At 35.8% G+C, this 13,035-nt stretch overlaps 1 pseudogene across 1 annotated transcript; it reads right to left on the bottom strand.

Moving 5' to 3' along the window:
• Positions 1-417: 417 nt before the first annotated feature.
• Positions 418-7,021, bottom strand: LOC143600405 (uncharacterized; annotated as a pseudogene). Its single transcript, XR_013147466.1, has 5 exons — positions 6,505-7,021; positions 2,616-2,794; positions 2,490-2,532; positions 2,319-2,417; positions 418-747 (listed from the first exon to the last, which is right to left on the bottom strand). The product of XR_013147466.1 is annotated as an uncharacterized LOC143600405 (transcript).
• Between the last annotated feature and the right edge of the window lie 6,014 nt (positions 7,022-13,035).

The raw sequence follows: 13,035 nt of genomic DNA on the forward strand, positions 1-13,035 counted from the left end.
GGTCGCGACGGTGAATACAATCGTTGGACGATGACGAATTGATGAACGGTGATAGTGAAGGCGGACGGAATCGATGGGAGCAGTGGATCATAGTTGATGAAATTTACAATATTGCCATCGCGTGATTTTGAAATCAACAGTGTAGGAACTCGCGTACGTAATATATGATTAGGGATTATTGTATTGGATCTTTTATCTATATATATATATATATATATATATATATATATATATATATATATATATATATATATATAGGGCTACAACACCATTACACTTAAAAAACAAAAACCTATCTTTTACTGACTGGGCGCTACACGGTGTAAACCGTCCCATTTTATAGCCCCTCCATTACATATAGCCTAAGGGGGATAAACGATAAGTAAGACATGTTTGTTTTGTTAATATATAAACGATTGATATTTATAATTCCCAAGAGACCCAAACACTATGCATATACATAATTCAATTTTTGGTCCTAATAATGGTGATTGTGCCTCTCCCGTGTGTTTGGATCCTCGTGAGGGCCACCACAACCTTCCCCGAGAGACCTGGTCCGTCAAGTGAAACCAACGGCCGACAAGCAAAGTCTCCTACCGGATGGCGAACCTGGCCTAGTCGGGGGCATTAGGATTCTTTCATTGATGTCATTCAAAGTCATATCCCCTTTAAATCCTCCTGGCTTTACCAATGCAAATGGGTATACCACTCTTGTTAGCAGCTTCTTTTTGTCCTCCTTCATTCCACCTATTATTAGATGAAACTTGTTATCAACTATTACGATGTTTCATTTAATGTGTTAATCAAATTTAGGCATCCTAGCATTAACTTCTAATGATTAAAAAATGAACGATGCAATCATATTCATTAAAGGATCCATACTACTTCAAATCTTACACGATGTTTTGAAAACAGGACCTTTGCGATCAAAGCTAATGCATTGAGTACAAATGAACTAGCCGGTTTTTAAACAAACCGGACATAAGTAATGAAAAGCGGGGTGACCCGGACGAACCTACTAACGTGTGTTTCCTTTCTTTGCTAACTAACCGGTTTTTAAATCATGTTTTAAAAAAATATTGATCTTAGGAACCAGTTGTTTTATGAAGGTTAACCAAACAATTAAAGAATTAATTCCATATGATGTGGATTCAAATGATACATTAGTGTCAAGTGTCAACTATGCAAAAAGAATATAAATTAAAGAAAAAAAATGTCATTGTCATTGAATTAATATAAGTAACCAAATCCGTTTACTTTTTGTTCAAATAATTTTCAAATATTGCAGGTATCCTGTTTTTTGCAATTTTTTATTATATAAACTTCTATGTGTACTTATATTATATGTAACTCAATACTTACTTGAAGATAAAATAGTTCTTGTTAATTACATTGATTTCAAAGCACATCTTTGACAAACAAAAATTAGATTTAACTTAACACATATTTAGATGATTATTAACTATTTTAGCGCGATAAAACAAATAACTTTTACTGATTATCAAGGACAGGGAATTTGCAAATAAAAAAAAAACAATATACTATTTACAAAAAACCTACCAATATAGTTACTTTTTTTTATTAGATTAGATCGTCAAGTTTTAACTGTTATACTTGATCAGTAACAAAAAATAAAAAAGAAAGAAAAAAAGAAAAAGAAAAACTCTAAATCGACCATTGCATAAATTCTAGCTTACTACACTTTTACTACATATTACTTGTTTAGTTTTTATTAGCAACCAGTATTGTCTAAAAAATTTAGTTCACCATATTTTTGTAAATATTATCAGTAATTAAGATATCTATATTCTATATATTCAAACTACTCCATATTTTTTTATGTCACCATCCAGTTTTCACACAAGTCTGATAAAATATATTCTTGAAGGACCAATATTTTCTTTAACGTCAAATATTAACTTTATAAAAGACAAAAAGTAGTCAATGATATTTATGTTTTCTTCAAAAAAAAAACTCTAATATTCGTATGAACGTAGTGATATTTATGTTTTCTTAAAAAAAAAGACTCTAATATTCGTATGAACTTAATGATACTTATGTTTCTTATCAAAAAACTCTTTAACATTCATATGACCTTAGTGAAAAATGAAGAGAGTTAAATATATAGTTGGTGTATATAAATTATTATATATAAGCAATTTTAAAATACTAATTATATTATTTTATTCCATGTTTATTAAATTAAATGTGTGAAAACACATAACTTTGTATATATAATTGTAGTCAAACCTTTTGTGTTTACGAAGTCAAACATTAAACAGTCAAACAATTGTAAGTGTACTGAAATCTTAACGTACCAGTGTAGTGGTCTGGTGAACTTAAGGTTTCTTTATCAGAGAATAAGTGGGTACTCATTGAACTCTTGCTTTGTGAAGATGAACTTGAAATATCTCCACCTACTTCAATAATAATATATAACAATAAATATACATGCATAATAAATTAATAATAATATATTATAAACGTACCAAAATTGTCAAAGTCATGACTAGCATTGAAATCCCAGTAGCTCTGTGAAATTTTAAGATGGTAAATTTAGAAGACAGCAACTTATGAAATTTATTAATTAAATATTGAAATTTTGAAAAAATTACAGGAAATGAAGGAGGAGTATTCTGGGAACTAAATGGATGATGAAGATCATCATGTGTGATCATCAAACGGCGTCGTTTGGACCTGAATTCAAATAAAGCATCCTCTAAATAGCCTGATGAGTGATCTAAATCCACCAATGGCTGATTGTAGAATGGTGGATTGTTGTTCATCTCCATACCTGTAACATAACCGGCAGCCTTAATCATCACCATGCAAACACCAAAGAAGTTTTTTTTTGTTTTGTTTTTTTGTTTTGTTTTTTTAAGCGAGATAATAATATGATCCGTTGTTTGAAATAGAGGTGCACAAATCGGTTTTTTTGAAAAAACCGGTTCGGTTTTTAACCGGACCGGTTTTTTTTATCCAGAAAAAAACCGGTTCGGTTAATAACCGGACCGGTTATTAACCGGTTATTATTGCTGAAAACTCAAACCGGCCAAACCGGTTTGGACCGGTTTAGAAACCGGTTAGAACCGGTTATTAAACCGGTTTTTTTATAACCGGTTTTTAAAAACCGGTCTAACCGGTTAACCGGTTTTTTTTTTTTTTTTTTTTTTTTTTTGCTTTAGGGTTTAGGGTTTCGTTGTTAGCATTCTTTGCTTGGAAGATTAAAAACACATAACTTTCATTTATAGCTTTTACATTAAAAATACAAACATTAAATCGTTATCGCATATTCGTAACTCAAAAATACAAACATTAAAGAATGCTTAGACACGATTACATTAACAAGTTGATGTTTGTTACTCATTTTCTTCGCTACCCGATCCCGAGCTATTCCTTAGGTAATCGTCGTACGCGGCTTCTTCATCGGTCATTGGTTGAGTGTGTCCTTGATTGACCTCGTCTTCATACAAGGCCGCCTCATAGTCCATTTCCCCCTCGAGTGAGCGTTGATGTTGTGCCCTGTCTAAAGAGTCCAAGTAATCCTTGTAGCAAATCGACATCTCTACAGCTGGTGGAGTGAGTCGAGTCCTCCTAATCGATATAACCCTGCCAGAAACAGAAAAAGCAGACTCCGAAGCTACCGTGGAAGCTTGGACCGTTAGTAAATCTTTGGCCATGGCGGCGAGGATCGGAAACTCATCCTCCTTACCTCTCCACCAAGCCAGCAAATCAAGACTTCTAAATTCATCCGGAGTCATGTGTTTCACAAAGTTGGTACCACCATACCTTCCAAGTTCACTGCTTGGGGTGTTTACCCTTTGACGTTTACCGGCGTCTTCCCAAATCATGTAGTACATCCCCATTTCAAGGTCGGTTTGGGATTGGGATTGGGCAACAGCTCTTAACGAGTCATGAATTTGGGAAGACGACCCGTATCTTGTAAGGTAAACATCATACATGTTTGCCAAGGTGGTGTTGAAATCATTCTTTAAAGTTTGGCTATAATAGGGGTTTTGATCGTCGTTTAACCCTAGCTCATCACAAATTTTTTCTATTAAAGCTTCAACACCACCAACATTGATGCAAGGGTTTAACGCAGCAGCACAGGTCAAAACAAGCGGGTAGTTCTTGAAAATATTTTTTAAATTTTTCTTTCATTTTTACACCCATATCAAAATAAGGTGCACCCCTACAATGAAGGTCACTCAACTTTGTGCACATGACAGCAATTTTTGGTAAAGCAATGGGGCTTGTTGGATAGTAAACCCCGGATAAACTACTTGTGCAAGATTTAAAAATTTGAAGAACCTCCGTAACGATCTCAATCAATAACCAGTTTCTAGGATCGTACGGTGCACATTTACCCCTATTTGACAAAATTTGATGAAACGCAATTAACGATTGTTTTTGTTGGATGGCTTTCTCAAACATTTCACAAGTCGAGTTCCATCTTGTTGGACAATCCCAATTAGGCCCCAACCATTGACAGTTAGCTTCTTCACAAAATTTTTTGTATCTTGAAAATGTTGAATTGTTGCTAAAAACATCTCGTAACATTCTTTTAAAATTGTTTCTTTGCGTTTCGATCACGTTTAACCCATCTTGCACGGCCAAGTTGATAATATGTGCAATGCATCGGCTATGAAAAAACGCTCCATCACAGATAGGTTTATACTTTAATTTTAAATGGCCAACCGCGGCCGTATTGTTGGACGCGTTATCAAACGATATTGAAAAGATTTTATCTTCAATCTTGTATTGTCGAATGACTTTATCCAAGAGTTTAAAAATATTTCTACCCGTGTGCGGGTAATCAAACAATTGAAACGCAACGGTTCGTTTCATCATTTGCCACGACCGGGGGTCAACCCAATGAGCCGTCACACAAATGTATGAGTCGGGCGAACCATTAGGTACCGACCACACATCCGTGGTTAAGTTCACACCAGTTTGTAAGTTTGAAAAGTATGAAATTAGTTCGGATTTAGCGTTTTTCCATGCTTTAAGCATATCTCTTCTAAGGGTCGAACGACTTACGTGTTGGTAGCGTGGTTGAACATACGTTTGCATCATCTGCGTGAATTGAGGGTTGTCGAAGTGGTTGAAAGGAAGTGATTGTTGAATCACAAAGTTGCCAAACTGTTGACGTACCGCTTCAAGGTCGTACGTAAACACCGTTCCTTGATTCGTCATCTCCGGCTGCGAACTACTTCCGGATTCGTCCTTCAAGACCTTGCAAGAGGGCTTTTCTACATGAGCTCTTAAACTGGAGTTTGCTTCTTTGTTATAAAACTTCAAACAATGTTTGCATCTAGCTTTTTGGGTTCCGTTAGACATTTCGCATAGGTCGAAATGTTGCCAAATATCTTGGTTTCGTTTCGTGGGGATGACCCGAACGACGGTTTCTCCCGTGTTCGAGGCACCCATGTTGACCGATGAAGCAGCACTTTGGGAGGCCATGATAATCGACTACGAATTAAGAGTGGTATACTCGAGTATGAAATAAACGACTACGAAAGAAGAGCGTTTGGAGTTGTATAATCGCGTATGAAATAAACGTTTAGAGCTTTTGGAGTTGTATAATCAAGTGTGATCTAACCAATACCCAACCTAAACTATATATAGATGTTTGTGGGGGTAAAATGGTAAAAAAACCAAAAAAAAACGGCTAAAAAACGGTCAAAAACACAAAAAAAACGGCTATAAGGCCGTTTGGTAACGTTCGAAAACCGGTTAAACCGGTTAACCGGTTATTAAAAAACCGGTTAACCGGTTTTTTTTATAACGGTAATAACCGGTTATTTTAAAAACCGGTTAACCGGTTTTTTAATAACCGGTTATTAAAAAAAACCGGTTTTTTTTATAACCGGTTATAAAACCGGTTTTGGGTCCAAAACTTATAACCGATACGTAAACCGGTTACGTAAACCGGTCAAACCGGTTTTTAAAAAAACCGGTTTTTAAAAAACCGGTTTTCGGTTAAACCGGCCAAACCGGTTCCGTAACCGGTTTTTTTGACCACCTCTAGTTTGAAATGCCAGAACCTAAAACTTCTACATGTTCCACCATTTTAAATGACGGAACCACCATAAATTGATCAAACCAAATATGATTACTTTTTTGTTATTATATCTTCCACTATTTTAAAGTGATTCCGATATTTGGAATTGTGGAACATACGAGAATCATCCAAACACCAAACAAGGTTTGGCATGAACCGCAAATATTTTAGGTTTCGTCATTTCAAATGATGGATTGCCTAGAAATTAAAAGACATGAACTATAAACATTTAGGTTCCGTCATTTCAACAACATGTTTTTATCCCGGTTTCATAATAGGTCAACACAAAGGGATAGTGGTTTCACTATTTGAAATATGCAACACAAACATTTTAGGTTCCATAATTTAAATAAAAAAATCAACACAAAGTTACACACAAATGCACACATTTTTTGAACCCATGAGAATTGAGATTGATCATAATCCAAAATGATACTTACATTGAGAGATATCTGTGTTGAGAAGATGAAGATTGTGGATGTTGTTGTTATCATTAAAGTAAGCAAAGGATTGAACATCACTCATTTGCATGGTGTAAGAATGAAAATAGTCACCAGAAAACATTGAATCACACATTTCAATGGTGAATAATATGATATATGATGAATGGCATGCAAATGTGTATATATTTAGTTTGTCATGCTGTTGAAGTTGTACTTGGTGCATGTCTAGGTGTGCGCCGGTAGCACTAATTTCAAGAAACACAAAGGCAAAGTGAGAGTGGTAAAGAGAAATAAATAGAGAATAAAGTGAGGAAGAATTTGTCAGAAAAGAGAAAAAGGGAAAAGTTTAAGGGGTTTATTGGGATAATAAAAATGTTGAGGGGCTATTTTTTGATTTTTATTGGATGTGTGTGAGAGGCAAAATAATTGCAGTGGTTATAAATTATGATTTAGTATGATGTCACGTTTGTGACAAATTCAAATTCTCACCCTTTTTCCAAATTATAGGACTTTAGTTGTATTTTGTAATAATTTCTTTTGTAGCTTACTTGGTTTTAATGATAAGAATTTGAGAGGTGAACAGAGTTAAATCGTTTTAGTCTAACTATTATTTGCGTAACTACATTTAGCTTCACTTATCTTTCTCTTGATTAATCTGTCAGTTTAACATAAATTGATTGAAGCGCCAGACGTTTTAATAATTTTATAGTATTATTACAATAGTGAGATCGGGTTTTTCATTCAAAAGGGGGGTGGCGGTGCAGCTTGTTGCCCAATTACCCACATTTCTGTTGTAATTGGATGATTCGTTCAATATATGCATCGTTTTGCGTTAAAAAATATAAAATATTACAATATCAAATTCAATGTTGACCGTTTATTTTTTTGAAATATGAAACTCTTATGGTAAGTGTTTGAAGATTAGTGTGATTTAAGAACTCTTCCAACTAGACAAATTGAATCTATCAAAACGTGTCAAACTTCGTTGCTGAATTTAGTTTCGTTAGGTTATCATTACTTATTGTGTTTGATTTATCTCTAATGTTATTGGTCTAAATCCATTTGTTGTCCGCTGGAGTGTTGAAATCATAATAATTCCAAATAAGTGTTAAATAGAATTTGGTTTCTTACTCTTTTATAAAATATAAAACTTTTCATGTAAATTGTAATCATTTTAGTTAATTGATTCTTAGGATAAGAGATTTAATAGCTAGCCGACTTGGAGAACATTGATTCATCAAAAGTTTATATCCGCTTGCTATGATTGAACGTTGCATTATTTGAGCTTGGTAGTTGTAGTACGGTGTTCACGGTACTGTTTTTACAGTTTGTAGTTAATCGTGAGTCAAACTATTAGTAACGGTTTTTATCACTGAAAATTGAAACAAAACCGTTAAAAATTAAAACCAAACCGAACTATTACATACAGTTTGGTTCCGGTCCGATTTCACAGTTTGGGCTTCGATAATAATTTGGGTTTAGAATAAAACTAACGGCTTAACTATATCTCAAAATACTATGAATATAACTATATCTCTAATGATCTATCAAAATATGCAGCTAGATAACTTTAACTACAACAGATGATCTTGTAAATTGAATTATATTTTTGAACAACCTATTTTTCCAAATTGGATTATATTTTTGCACTTACGGTTATTTAAACTATTCCACTATATGAGCTTGATAGTTGTTTGCCAGCACGTCAAGACATTTGACCACGTGGTTGCGGGTTCAAGTCCCACGGATAGTACCAACGAAGAAATACTAGCTCAACCAGTGATGGTTACCCTAATATCTCAGCCGGTGGGTTAATGTAATCAGATCCTTTTGGGTCGATATGGGGGGGTTTTTTGGTGACTGCCCACCGAGGTGTCAATCGGTAAATGTATTAAGAACAATCTTAAGAGTGAGAGAATAAGAGTTTAAATCTTAAACCGTTAGTCAAATGTCCTATTTGTAGCCAGAGAGGTAGAGGAGATTTAGCTAGACTGTTACAATTAATAGAACCTTCTCTAATTGATTGTGCCAGTTGGTGGGTAAAAACATCTGTCATCTAGAGGTGCACTGCTGACATCCTCTAAAATCATCATGGGCTAGTAGTCTTATCAGTCCTTAGAAGGATCTTTGCACTGTGCTTGGCCTAAGGACTAGCTGTTGCATATTGTTTGTCTCCTCCGTTGGTGGCAGTCGTTATGCCTGCGAAGTTGTGTTAGCGTGTTTACTATGTTGCATTAATAGTTTACTGGTAGAGGTAAAGGGAGGCCTGCGAGTGACCGTGGCTATTCCATGAATGGGTTTGAGACCCTATTTATCCACGTGGAATTGTAACTAAAAACACCATATATTATTAGAAAAAGGAAAAATTAAATGACTAAGAAGAAAAACAAAATTATTTTATAGATGGTGAATGATTGTACTCTAGTGGAACATTTTATTCACCTTTATTGTGTGTATTGGTACTGTGGGCCCCACTCTGCGGGGTCAGATCTTTGGGACATATCTTTGGGTGGCCCCGGCCCATATGCATGCTGGACTGGTTGAGAATTTTGGTAACAAAATCAAATATTCAGAATCTTCGGTAGTTGCATGTGGGCTCCATTACCTTCTATAATTCAAATTATATTATTATTTTAGACTAGTGCTGTGTTTAGACCTTTTTAATTCATGAGCTGTAAATTATTTTTGCCAAATAATTAATGAAATTATGTTGCAAACCGTCTAATTATTAAAAAGAGGCAATATGTCCACGATGCAAATTATATTATTATTTTAGACTAGTGCTGTGTTTAGACCTTTTTAATTCATATCTTTGGGTGGCCCCGGCCCTAGTTACACCGAGAGTTGAAAGATAATACTTATGATGTGAAAATCAGATTTGGTCACCTGAGGATTCCACGTCATGGGTATCCTCGAGGCCAAATCCTAGATGAAGGTCATAAGTCTAGATGTCGGTTATAATGAAGGCGTATACTAATGGAAGTCACATGCTTAAGTAGAAGTCAAATGAAGATGAGTCCATGGTATGTGACAGCTATGGATATACTTGATACTTTGCATACACAGATAAGAACAACCACATGTGTTACGAATATGGAGCCGACGGTCACACCGCAAGAGGATGCTAGAAACCAGGGACAAAAGGTGGAAATACATGCAAGGAAAGCGTAGATATGGTTTAGACGAGTCTTGGCACAAATGATTAGTGAGTAATTGATAATCATGTGATCATGGAAGGAAGTCCTCTGGAACGGAAAGGATAGAATGGTATTATAAAAGAAAGTCAAGACATGCCAGAAAGGAAGTCGGTTAAGGTAATTGGTTACGATAGGTCAGGCAGCCTGATATGCAACGGCAAACAACAATGGATTCATAGGACAACGCGAGGCTTGATTAGTCAAGAAAGAGGGAGATGTATCATCATGGACTTCATGATCAAGCTACCTTGGACAGCTATAACTCATGAACCTTACATGTTGATGCAGAGCTGAAAATGAAAGAAGGTATAAGTGGTGACTTAAGGAGTTCTCCGACAAGTTATGCAATGGATGCGCTTAAGAATTGCAAGAAGTGTTCTCTCTCAAGGAATAGACAAAGGGATTTCTAAGAAGTAACCATTAAGAAGAAACTGAAGAGGTTTCTTTTTCTTTTTGGAATTAATATGTTTTGAACGTATTGCAAAGCAGTATATTTGCTAAAGGTTGTAATGGGACGGAATGATCATTCAGTGCTAAGTGTAATGATAGTAAGTGCAATGTTTCTATTTAAAGGACAAGAAAGAAGAGTACACTTGTGGAAGCGATATGCACTTGCAAGTCTGGATAAGAAAGTGTATCACCAAGGACTTCATGGACAGGCTACCTAGGAAGCTAAAATTAATTAACATCACTCGTTGATTGTAAGACAAAGGATAAACCGGTAAGTTAGGGAGCTAAGTCGGTTCAAGAAAGAATGTGAATACAGGAATCATTCCTTTTACAAGGATTAAGCAGGTTTCGAGGACGAAACCTCTTATAAGGAAGGTAGACTTGTAACATCCCGAAATTTCAAAGTGATATTAATTATATTACTTACTAATAGAGGGAAAGTTTACTCGGGTTGTCAGGAAATAAATAATAGAGTAGGAGTTGGTATGAGTCGGGCTAGTGTTGGATTAATTGAGATGGGTTAAATGAGAATGGGATTTCAGGGATATAAATACCCCCAAAATCCCAAAAATATCTTTCATTTCCACCTTCTTTCTTCACACACTCAAAACACACACATTCTAACCGGTCAAGATTCGAAGCCGAGACCCGAGATTTTGTTGATAGATCTGAGTTGGTAAGGTAAGAACAAATCCTCCAAAGCTAATATTTCTGAAAATGGTTAGGATTGGATGGGTTAACCGGACCCGAAACCCAAACTGCCCAAATCGGACCCCTAAAACGTCGATTTTAGGCCGATTTGATGGTTGGGATTTGTAGGCGCCGATCATACGATTCCGTGGGTACCAAAATCGAGTTATTTGGCTAAGAAACGAAGGATTTATGGGCAAACAGATCTGCAGCGCGATAACTTCGCCTGCAAGATTAAGTTCGCCTGATGAACTTCGCCTTCAAGCGTAACTTCGCCTTCAAGCGTAACTTCGCCTAAGGATAACTTCGCCTACGGCCAAGTTCGCCTAAGGATAACTTCGCCTGAAGCTAAGTTCGCCCGAGGGTTAACTTCGCCTAAAGCCAAGTTTGATTAGAAAATAAATTATAAAGCGATAAGTTAAAGTAAGCTAATACTAGGCCACCAGATTAGATCAGGCGAGTATTGATACGTGTAACTTGTACAGTCAGCCGAGCTCAAATAGAGAAGGGATTTACAACTATCAGAAAAAGAAGCAGAGTTCAGGTGAGTTTCTAGCCCCATTTATGTGTTATGTTTTCGGGGCTGTGTGCATACTCAATATGTTTGTTAATACGCTTATCCTAAGAGATAAGTGTATGCCTTATGTGAATGATATGATATGTATAAATGATTGCTTGATGGTACGTGAACGATCTTCGGATATTGCACGTACTGTCAGGTTGTAACGCTATGTGTAAGGTAAGTATGATATGTATGTCTATGTGTATGAACGTGATAAAGATAATAAAAGAAAGAAATGATAATGTATGGTTGTATGGTTACGGAAAGGGTACCGAGCCCTTATAATACTCGAGGAAAGAGGGTACCGAGCCCTAATAATACTCGAGGTATGATGTATGGTTGTATGGTAACGAAGAGGGAATCGAACCCTACTAATATTCGAGAACTAGGGAACCGAACCCTACTAATATTCGAGGAAAGAGGGTACCGAGCCCTAATAATACTCGAGGAAAGAGGGTACCGAGCCCTAATAATACTCGAGGTATGATGTATGGTTGTATGGTAACGAAGAGGGAATCGAACCCTACTAATATTCGAGAACTAGGGAACCGAACCCTACTAATATTCGAGGAAAGAGGGTACCGAGCCCTAATAATACTCGAGGAAGGAGGGTACCGAGCCCTAATAATACTCGAGGAAAGAGGGTACCGAGCCCTAATAATACTCGAGGAAAGAGGGTACCGAGCCCTAATAATACTCGAGGAATGTAGGGCGGAATGCTCTTTATAACGTAAGATATGAAAGTAAGTTAATACAAAAGAAAGTAAGAAAGTATGAATGTAAGAAAGTATGAAAGTATAAAAGTATGAATGAAAGAATATAATGTTATGTGAATGGTATGATTATGTGATTAACTAGAACTCACTCAGCGTAGCTGACTTTTAGTATGTACGCAGGTGAGCTGATTACAGAGCTAGCATGTGGATGACGCATGGCATGGATTGAACGGCTGCCATCTGCAGAAAGAAGTAAAGATGTTTTAAATATAAGTTTGTGTTATGGTATCAAAGAAAAGATTTAATGTTTTGTAACAAATGATTGATGTTTTATATTCCGCGAAAAGTTTTAATAAACTCTGATTTGAAGAACTGTGTTTATGAGTAAATCCGACGCTAAAGTAGGGCTACCGGGTTCGGGGCCTTACAGGACGCTCTGTCAAAATTTTGTTGGCCCGTAGGGAAGTTCCTTTCCATTTTACCCTTCATATTTCATATGAAACTTATTATTAATCCTTTTATGAATCTTTTCACATTGAGGACAATGTGAGATTTAAGAGTGGGGAGGGGAATTACTTGACCAATTGCTTGCTCAACTAATTATAAGATTCTCTAATAACAAAATTTTTTGTAGCAAATAATGACTATTTTTATAACAAAACCAAAAGAAAACCCAGGAGAATTTTTTGCAAATAACCAACTAGAAATCTACTATAAAGAAAAAAGTGAAAAGGCAAAAAGAAGTTTTGTAATAATGAGAACAAATTTATGCAAATTATGGCATTTATACCCAATCCCTCCGTTACAGTGAGATAAACCTCATGCCATATAAATATTTTTTTCGGAAGCTTTGAGTGAGTCATATGTTTCGTGTGATTTAGAACTTGTCACAATTATTCATTTCAAGGCCACA

Source organism: Bidens hawaiensis, unplaced genomic scaffold (genome assembly GCF_021521415.1).
Source record: "Bidens hawaiensis isolate Kalapana, Puna unplaced genomic scaffold, B.hawaiensis_p1.1 tig00054046_1, whole genome shotgun sequence".
Taxonomy (NCBI): domain Eukaryota; kingdom Viridiplantae; phylum Streptophyta; class Magnoliopsida; order Asterales; family Asteraceae; genus Bidens; species Bidens hawaiensis.